This window comes from Anomaloglossus baeobatrachus, chromosome 2 (genome assembly GCF_048569485.1).
Source record: "Anomaloglossus baeobatrachus isolate aAnoBae1 chromosome 2, aAnoBae1.hap1, whole genome shotgun sequence".
In the NCBI taxonomy this organism is placed as follows: Eukaryota; Metazoa; Chordata; class Amphibia; order Anura; family Aromobatidae; genus Anomaloglossus; species Anomaloglossus baeobatrachus.
In genome coordinates this window covers 1,831,235-1,840,267 of record NC_134354.1, presented here as the reverse complement: position 1 = coordinate 1,840,267, position 9,033 = coordinate 1,831,235, and the positions used below count along the sequence as shown (strand labels likewise).

General features: G+C 61.5%; 1 protein-coding gene across 2 annotated transcripts in view; it reads left to right on the top strand.

Annotated features, from left to right (window-relative positions):
- Nucleotides 1-394: 394 nt before the first annotated feature.
- AGPAT3 (1-acylglycerol-3-phosphate O-acyltransferase 3) overlaps nt 395-9,033 on the top strand; it is a 25,323-nt gene continuing 16,684 nt past the window's right edge. The window contains exon 1 of one of the 2 annotated variants that reach the window (XM_075334817.1): nt 395-494. The gene's annotated coding sequence lies outside the window, so the exon portion shown is untranslated. Of the gene's footprint in view, nt 507-9,033 lie in introns of both variants that reach the window. The other variant, XM_075334816.1, reaches the window with a different exon arrangement.

Genomic DNA, 9,033 nt, shown 5'->3' with positions numbered 1-9,033 from the left:
GGTATACACGGTATATACAGGGTATATGAGGCGGTATACACGGTATACACGGTATATGAGGCGGTATACACGGTACACGCCCCGTCACCGCTCTCACATCTACACTTGCTTCTCACACCGGTCACTCTGACCTCTATATGTTCCTGACGCTAGAACTCCCGGCAGGCACAGCGGCCGGCAGCCAATGAGCGCCAAGATAAGGCGATAGCTACAATTCCCTCCCTGACAGTCACCTGACCTAGAGGGCGTGGTCTAAGCAGAAGCGCAGCCAGGTGACGGGGCGTGATCGTCATCAATTGCTCCGCCAGGGGGCGTGGAGGACAAAAAGGAGGAGCTTACTGCTGCTTGCTGATTGGGCGATTCTCCACGTGCTCGGTAGCTTCCGGTTCAGGCCGGCATCTGTGGGCGGGGGTTCCGGTGTCAGATGTAACATTTGGATCCGGGACGGGGAGGTGAAAGACGGGAGAACCGGGAGAGGAGGCCGAGGAGACCCGGTAACATCTGGGGTACGGCTGTCTGCAGGGAATAGGGGAGGGGGGAAGGAGAAGAGGAGACACCTGAGGAGGAGGGAGGAGAAGAGGAGACACCTGAGGAGGAGGGGAGAAGAGGAGACACCTGAGGAGGAGGGAGGAGGAGGGGAGACACCTGAGGAGGGGGGAGGAGGAGGGGAGACACCTGAGGAGGAGGGAGGAGAAGAGGAGACACCTGAGGAGGAGGGGAGAAGAGGAGACACCTGAGGAGGGGGGAGGAGGAGGGGAGACACCTGAGGAGGAGGGAGGAGAAGAGGAGACACCTGAGGAGGAGGGGAGAAGACACCTGAGGAGGAGGGAGGAGAAGAGGAGACACCTGAGGAGGAGGGGAGAAGAGGAGAAGAGGAGACACCTGAGGAGGAGGGAGGAGAAGAGGAGACACCTGAGGAGGGGGAGGAGAAGACACCTGAGGAGGGGGGAGGAGGAGGAGGGGAGACACCTGAGGAGGGGAGAAGAGGAGAAGAGGAGACACCTGAGGAGGAGGGAGGAGAAGAGGAGACACCTGAGGAGGAGGGGAGACACCTGAGGAGGAGGAGAGGAGAGGAGACACCTGAGGAGGGGGGAGGAGAAGAGGAGACACCTGAGGAGGGGAAGAGGAGACACCTGAGGAGGGGGGAGGAGAAGGAGGAGGGGAGACACCTGAGGAGGGGGGAGGAGAAGAGGAGACACCTGAGGAGGAGGGGAGAAGGAGGGGAGACACCTGAGGAGACACCTGAGGAGAAGAGGAGACACCTGAGGAGGAGGGAGGAGAAGAGGAGACACCTGAGGAGGGGAGAAGAGGAGACACCTGAGGAGGAGGAGAGGAGACACCTGAGGAGGAGGGGAGAAGAGGAGACACCTGAGGAGGAGAAGAGGAGACACCTGAGGAGGAGGAGAGGAGACACCTGAGGAGGAGGGGAGAAGAGGAGACACCTGAGGAGGAGGAGAGGAGACACCTGAGGAGGAGGGGAGAAGAGGAGACACCTGAGGAGGAGGAGAGGAGAGGAGACACCTGAGGGGGGAGGAGGAGACACCTGAGGAGGAGGAGAGGAGAGGAGACACCTGAGGAGGAGGAGAGGAGAGGAGACACCTGAGGAGGAGGAGAGGAGAGGAGACACCTGAGGAGGAGGGGAGGAGGAGACACCTGAGGAGGGGAGAAGAGGAAACACCTGAGGAGGAGGGGAGAAGAGGAGACACCTGAGGAGGAGGGGAGAAGAGGAGACACCTGAGGAGGAGGGGAGAAGAGGAGACACCTGAGGAGGAGGAGGGGAGAAGAGGAGACACCTGAGGAGGAGGGGAGAGGAGGAGACACCTGAGGAGGAGGGGAGGAGGAGACACCTGAGGAGGAGGGGAGGAGGAGACACCTGAGGAGGAGGGGGGGAGGAGACACCTGAGGAGGAGGGAAGGAGGAGACACCTGAGGAGGAGGGGAGAAGAGGAGACACCTGAGGAGGAGGAGAGGAGAGGAGACACCTGAGGGGGGAGGAGGAGACACCTGAGGAGGAGGGGAGAAGAGGAGACACCTGAGGAGGAGAGGAGACACCTGAGGAGGAGGGGAGGAGAGGAGACACCTGAGGAGGAGGGGAGAAGAGGAGACACCTGAGGAGGAGGGGAGAAGAGGAGACACCTGAGGAGGAGGGGAGAAGAGGAGACACCTGAGGAGGAGGGGAGAAGAGGAGACACCTGAGGAGGAGGGGAGAAGAGGAGACACCTGAGGAGGAGGGGAGAAGAGGAGACACCTGAGGAGGAGGGGAGAAGAGGAGACACCTGAGGAGGAGGGGAGAAGAGGAGACACCTGAGGAGGAGGGGAGAAGAGGAGACACCTGAGGAGGAGGGGAGAAGAGGAGACACCTGAGGAGGAGGGGAGAAGAGGAGACACCTGAGGAGGAGGGGAGAAGAGGAGACACCTGAGGAGGAGGGGAGAAGAGGAGACACCTGAGGAGGAGGGGAGAAGAGGAGACACCTGAGGAGGAGGGGAGAAGAGGAGACACCTGAGGAGGAGGGGAGAAGAGGAGACACCTGAGGAGGAGGGGAGAAGAGGAGACACCTGAGGAGGAGGGGAGAAGAGGAGACACCTGAGGAGGAGGGGAGAAGAGGAGACACCTGAGGAGGAGGGGAGAAGAGGAGACACCTGAGGAGGAGGGGAGAAGAGGAGACACCTGAGGAGGAGGGGAGAAGAGGAGACACCTGAGGAGGAGGGGAGAAGAGGAGACACCTGAGGAGGAGGGGAGAAGAGGAGACACCTGAGGAGGAGGGGAGAAGAGGAGACACCTGAGGAGGAGGGGAGAAGAGGAGACACCTGAGGAGGAGGGGAGAAGAGGAGACACCTGAGGAGGAGGGGAGAAGAGGAGACACCTGAGGAGGAGGGGAGAAGAGGAGACACCTGAGGAGGAGGGGAGAAGAGGAGACACCTGAGGAGGAGGGGAGAAGAGGAGACACCTGAGGAGGAGGGGAGAAGAGGAGACACCTGAGGAGGAGGGGAGAAGAGGAGACACCTGAGGAGGAGGGGAGAAGAGGAGACACCTGAGGAGGAGGGGAGAAGAGGAGACACCTGAGGAGGAGGGGAGAAGAGGAGACACCTGAGGAGGAGGGGAGAAGAGGAGACACCTGAGGAGGAGGGGAGAAGAGGAGACACCTGAGGAGGAGGGGAGAAGAGGAGACACCTGAGGAGGAGGGGAGAAGAGGAGACACCTGAGGAGGAGGGGAGGAGAGGAGACACCTGAGGAGGAGGGAGAGGAGAGGAGACACCTGAGGAGGAGGAGAGGAGAGGAGACACCTGAGGAGGAGGAGAGGAGAGGAGACACCTGAGGAGGAGGAGAGGAGAGGAGACACCTGAGGAGGAGGGGAGAAGAGGAGACACCTGAGGAGGGGGAGAAGAGGAGACACCTGAGGAGGAGGGGAGAAGAGGAGACACCTGAGGAGGAGGGGAGGAGGAGACACCTGAGGAGGAGGGGAGAAGAGGAGACACCTGAGGAGGAGGAGAGGAGAGGAGACCTGAGGGGGAGGAGGAGACACCTGAGGAGGAGGGAGAAGAGGAGACACCTGAGGAGGAGGAGAGGAGAGGAGACACCTGAGGAGGAGGGGAGGAGAGGAGACACCTGAGGAGGAGGGGAGAAGAGGAGACACCTGAGGAGGGGGAGAAGAGGAGACACCTGAGGAGGAGGGGAGAAGAGGAGACACCTGAGGAGGAGGGGAGAAGAGGAGACACCTGAGGAGGAGGGGAGAAGAGGAGACACCTGAGGAGGAGGGGAGAAGAGGAGACACCTGAGGAGGAGGGAGAGGAGGAGACACCTGAGGGGGGAGGAGGAGACACCTGAGGGGGGAGGAGGAGACACCTGAGGGGGGAGGAGGAGACACCTGAGGGGGGAGGAGGAGACACCTGAGGGGGGAGGAGGAGACACCTGAGGAGGAGGGGAGGAGGAGACACCTGAGGAGGGGGGGGAGGAGGAGACACCTGAGGAGGAGGGGGAGGAGGAGACACCTGAGGAGGAGGGGGAGGAGGAGACACCTGAGGAGGAGGGGAGAAGAGGAGACACCTGAGGAGGAGGGGAGAAGAGGAGACACCTGAGGAGGAGGGGAGAAGAGGAGACACCTGAGGAGGAGGGGAGAAGAGGAGACACCTGAGGAGGAGGGGAGAAGAGGAGACACCTGAGGAGGAGGGGAGAAGAGGAGACACCTGAGGAGGAGGGGAGAAGAGGAGACACCTGAGGAGGAGGGGAGAAGAGGAGACACCTGAGGAGGAGGGGAGGAGGAGACACCTGAGGAGGAGGAGAGGAGAGGAGACACCTGAGGGGGGAGGAGGAGACACCTGAGGAGGAGGGGAGAAGAGGAGACACCTGAGGAGGAGGAGAGGAGAGGAGACACCTGAGGAGGAGGGGAGAAGAGGAGACACCTGAGGAGGAGGAGAGGAGAGGAGACACCTGAGGAGGAGGAGAGGAGAGGAGACACCTGAGGAGGGGAGGAGGAGGGGAGAAGAGGAGACACCTGAGGAGGAGGGGAGAAGAGGAGACACCTGAGGAGGAGGGGAGAAGAGGAGACACCTGAGGAGGAGGGGAGAAGAGGAGACACCTGAGGAGGAGGGGAGAAGAGGAGACACCTGAGGAGGAGGGGAGAAGAGGAGACACCTGAGGAGGAGGGGAGAAGAGGAGACACCTGAGGAGGAGGGGAGAGGAGGAGACACCTGAGGGGGGAGGAGGAGACACCTGAGGGGGGAGGAGAGGAGAGGAGACACCTGAGGAGGAGGGGAGAAGAGGAGACACCTGAGGAGGGGAGAAGAGGAGACACCTGAGGAGGAGGGGAGAAGAGGAGACACCTGAGGAGGAGGGGAGAAGAGGAGACACCTGAGGAGGAGGGGAGAAGAGGAGACACCTGAGGAGGAGGGGAGAAGAGGAGACACCTGAGGAGGAGGAGAGGAGAGGAGACACCTGAGGAGGAGGGGAGAAGAGGAGACACCTGAGGAGGGGAGAAGAGGAGACACCTGAGGAGGAGGGGAGAAGAGGAGACACCTGAGGAGGAGGGGAGAAGAGGAGACACCTGAGGAGGAGGGGAGAAGAGGAGACACCTGAGGAGGAGGGGAGAAGAGGAGACACCTGAGGAGGAGGGGAGAAGAGGAGACACCTGAGGAGGAGGGGAGAAGAGGAGACACCTGAGGAGGAGGGGAGAGGAGGAGACACCTGAGGGGGGAGGAGGAGACACCTGAGGGGGGAGGAGGAGACACCTGAGGGGGGAGGAGGAGACACCTGAGGGGGGAGGAGGAGACACCTGAGGAGGAGGGGAGGAGGAGACACCTGAGGAGGGGGGGGAGGAGGAGACACCTGAGGAGGGGGGGGAGGAGGAGACACCTGAGGAGGAGGGGGAGGAGGAGACACCTGAGGAGGAGGGGGAGGAGGAGACACCTGAGGAGGAGGGGAGAAGAGGAGACACCTGAGGAGGAGGGGAGAAGAGGAGACACCTGAGGAGGAGGGGAGAAGAGGAGACACCTGAGGAGGAGGGGAGAAGAGGAGACACCTGAGGAGGAGGGGAGAAGAGGAGACACCTGAGGAGGAGGGGAGAAGAGGAGACACCTGAGGAGGAGGGGAGAAGAGGAGACACCTGAGGAGGAGGGGAGAAGAGGAGACACCTGAGGAGGAGGGGAGGAGGAGACACCTGAGGAGGAGGAGAGGAGAGGAGACACCTGAGGGGGAGGAGGAGACACCTGAGGAGGAGGGGAGAAGAGGAGACACCTGAGGAGGAGGAGAGGAGAGGAGACACCTGAGGAGGAGGGGAGAAGAGGAGACACCTGAGGAGGGGAGAAGAGGAGACACCTGAGGAGGAGGGGAGAAGAGGAGACACCTGAGGAGGAGGGGAGAAGAGGAGACACCTGAGGAGGAGGGGAGAAGAGGAGACACCTGAGGAGGAGGGGAGAAGAGGAGACACCTGAGGAGGAGGGGAGAAGAGGAGACACCTGAGGAGGAGGGGAGAAGAGGAGACACCTGAGGAGGAGGGGAGAAGAGGAGACACCTGAGGAGGAGGGGAGAAGAGGAGACACCTGAGGAGGAGGGGAGAGGAGGAGACACCTGAGGGGGGAGGAGGAGACACCTGAGGGGGGAGGAGGAGACACCTGAGGGGGGAGGAGGAGACACCTGAGGGGGGAGGAGGAGACACCTGAGGAGGAGGAGGGGAGGAGGAGACACCTGAGGAGGGGAGAAGAGGAGACACCTGAGGAGGGGGAGGAGGAGACACCTGAGGAGGAGGGGGAGGAGGAGACACCTGAGGAGGAGGGGGAGGAGGAGACACCTGAGGAGGAGGGGAGAAGAGGAGACACCTGAGGAGGAGGGGAGAAGAGGAGACACCTGAGGAGGAGGGGAGAAGAGGAGACACCTGAGGAGGAGGGGAGAAGAGGAGACACCTGAGGAGGAGGGGAGAAGAGGAGACACCTGAGGAGGAGGGGAGAAGAGGAGACACCTGAGGAGGAGGGGAGAAGAGGAGACACCTGAGGAGGAGGGGAGAAGAGGAGACACCTGAGGAGGAGGGGAGGAGGAGACACCTGAGGAGGAGGGGAGAAGAGGAGACACCTGAGGAGGAGGAGAGGAGAGGAGACACCTGAGGAGGAGGAGAGGAGAGGAGACACCTGAGGAGGAGGAGAGGAGAGGAGACACCTGAGGAGGAGGGGAGAAGAGGAGACACCTGAGGAGGGGAGAAGAGGAGACACCTGAGGAGGAGGGGAGAAGAGGAGACACCTGAGGAGGAGGGGAGGAGGAGACACCTGAGGAGGAGGGGAGAAGAGGAGACACCTGAGGAGGAGGAGAGAGAGGAGACACCTGAGGGGGGGAGAGAGGAGACACCTGAGGAGGAGGGGAGAAGAGGAGACACCTGAGGAGGAGGAGAGAGAGGAGACACCTGAGGAGGAGGGGAGAAGAGGAGACACCTGAGGAGGAGGGGAGAAGAGGAGACACCTGAGGAGGAGGGGAGAAGAGGAGACACCTGAGGAGGAGGGGAGAAGAGGAGACACCTGAGGAGGAGGGGAGAAGAGGAGACACCTGAGGAGGAGGGGAGAAGAGGAGACACCTGAGGAGGAGGGGAGAGAGGAGACACCTGAGGAGGGGGAGGAGGAGACACCTGAGGAGGAGGAGAGGAGAGGAGACACCTGAGGAGGAGGGGAGAAGAGGAGACACCTGAGGAGGAGGGGAGAAGAGGAGACACCTGAGGAGGAGGGGAGAAGAGGAGACACCTGAGGAGGAGGGGAGAAGAGGAGACACCTGAGGAGGAGGGGAGAAGAGGAGACACCTGAGGAGGAGGGGAGAAGAGGAGACACCTGAGGAGGAGGGGAGAAGAGGAGACACCTGAGGAGGAGGGGAGAAGAGGAGACACCTGAGGAGGAGGGGAGAAGAGGAGACACCTGAGGAGGAGGGGAGAAGAGGAGACACCTGAGGAGGAGGGGAGAAGAGGAGACACCTGAGGAGGAGGGGAGAAGAGGAGACACCTGAGGAGGAGGGGAGAAGAGGAGACACCTGAGGAGGAGGGGAGAAGAGGAGACACCTGAGGAGGAGGGGAGAAGAGGAGACACCTGAGGAGGAGGGGAGAAGAGGAGACACCTGAGGAGGAGGGGAGAAGAGGAGACACCTGAGGAGGAGGGGAGAAGAGGAGACACCTGAGGAGGAGGGGAGAAGAGGAGACACCTGAGGAGGAGGGGAGAAGAGGAGACACCTGAGGAGGAGGGGAGAAGAGGAGACACCTGAGGAGGAGGGGAGAAGAGGAGACACCTGAGGAGGAGGGGAGAAGAGGAGACACCTGAGGAGGAGGGGAGAAGAGGAGACACCTGAGGAGGAGGGGAGAAGAGGAGACACCTGAGGAGGAGGGGAGAAGAGGAGACACCTGAGGAGGGAGAGAGGAGACACCTGAGGAGGAGGGGAGAAGAGGAGACACCTGAGGAGGAGGGGAGAAGAGGAGACACCTGAGGAGGAGGGGAGAAGAGGAGACACCTGAGGAGGAGGGGAGAAGAGGAGACACCTGAGGAGGAGGGAGAAGAGGAGACACCTGAGAGGAGGGGAGAAGAGGAGACACCTGAGGAGGAGGGGAGAAGAGGAGACACCTGAGGAGGAGGGGAGAAGAGGAGACACCTGAGGAGGAGGGGAGAAGAGGAGACACCTGAGGAGGAGGGGAGAAGAGGAGACACCTGAGGAGGAGGGGAGAAGAGGAGACACCTGAGGAGGAGGGGAGAAGAGGAGACACCTGAGGAGGAGGGGAGAAGAGGAGACACCTGAGGAGGAGGGGAGAAGAGGAGACACCTGAGGAGGAGGGGAGAAGAGGAGACACCTGAGGAGGAGGGGAGAAGAGGAGACACCTGAGGAGGAGGGGAGAAGAGGAGACACCTGAGGAGGAGGGGAGAAGAGGAGACACCTGAGGAGGAGGGGAGAAGAGGAGACACCTGAGGAGGAGGGGAGAAGAGGAGACACCTGAGGAGGAGGGGAGAAGAGGAGACACCTGAGGAGGAGGGGAGAAGAGGAGACACCTGAGGAGGAGGGGAGAAGAGGAGACACCTGAGGAGGAGGGGAGAAGAGGAGACACCTGAGGAGGAGGGGAGAAGAGGAGACACCTGAGGAGGAGGGGAGAAGAGGAGACACCTGAGGAGGAGGGGAGAAGAGGAGACACCTGAGGAGGAGGGGAGAAGAGGAGACACCTGAGGAGGAGGGGAGAGAGACACCTGAGGAGGAGGGGAGAAGAGGAGACACCTGAGGAGGAGGGGAGAAGAGGAGACACCTGAGGAGGAGGGGAGAAGAGGAGACACCTGAGGAGGAGGGGAGAAGAGGAGACACCTGAGGAGGAGGGGAGAAGAGGAGACACCTGAGGAGGAGGGGAGAAGAGGAGACACCTGAGGAGGAGGGGAGAAGAGGAGACACCTGAGGAGGAGGGGAAGAGGAGACACCTGAGGAGGAGGGGAGAAGAGGAGACACCTGAGGAGGAGGGGAGAAGAGGAGACACCTGAGGAGGAGGGGAGAAGAGGAGACACCTGAGGAGGAGGGGAGAAGAGGAGACACCTGAGGAGG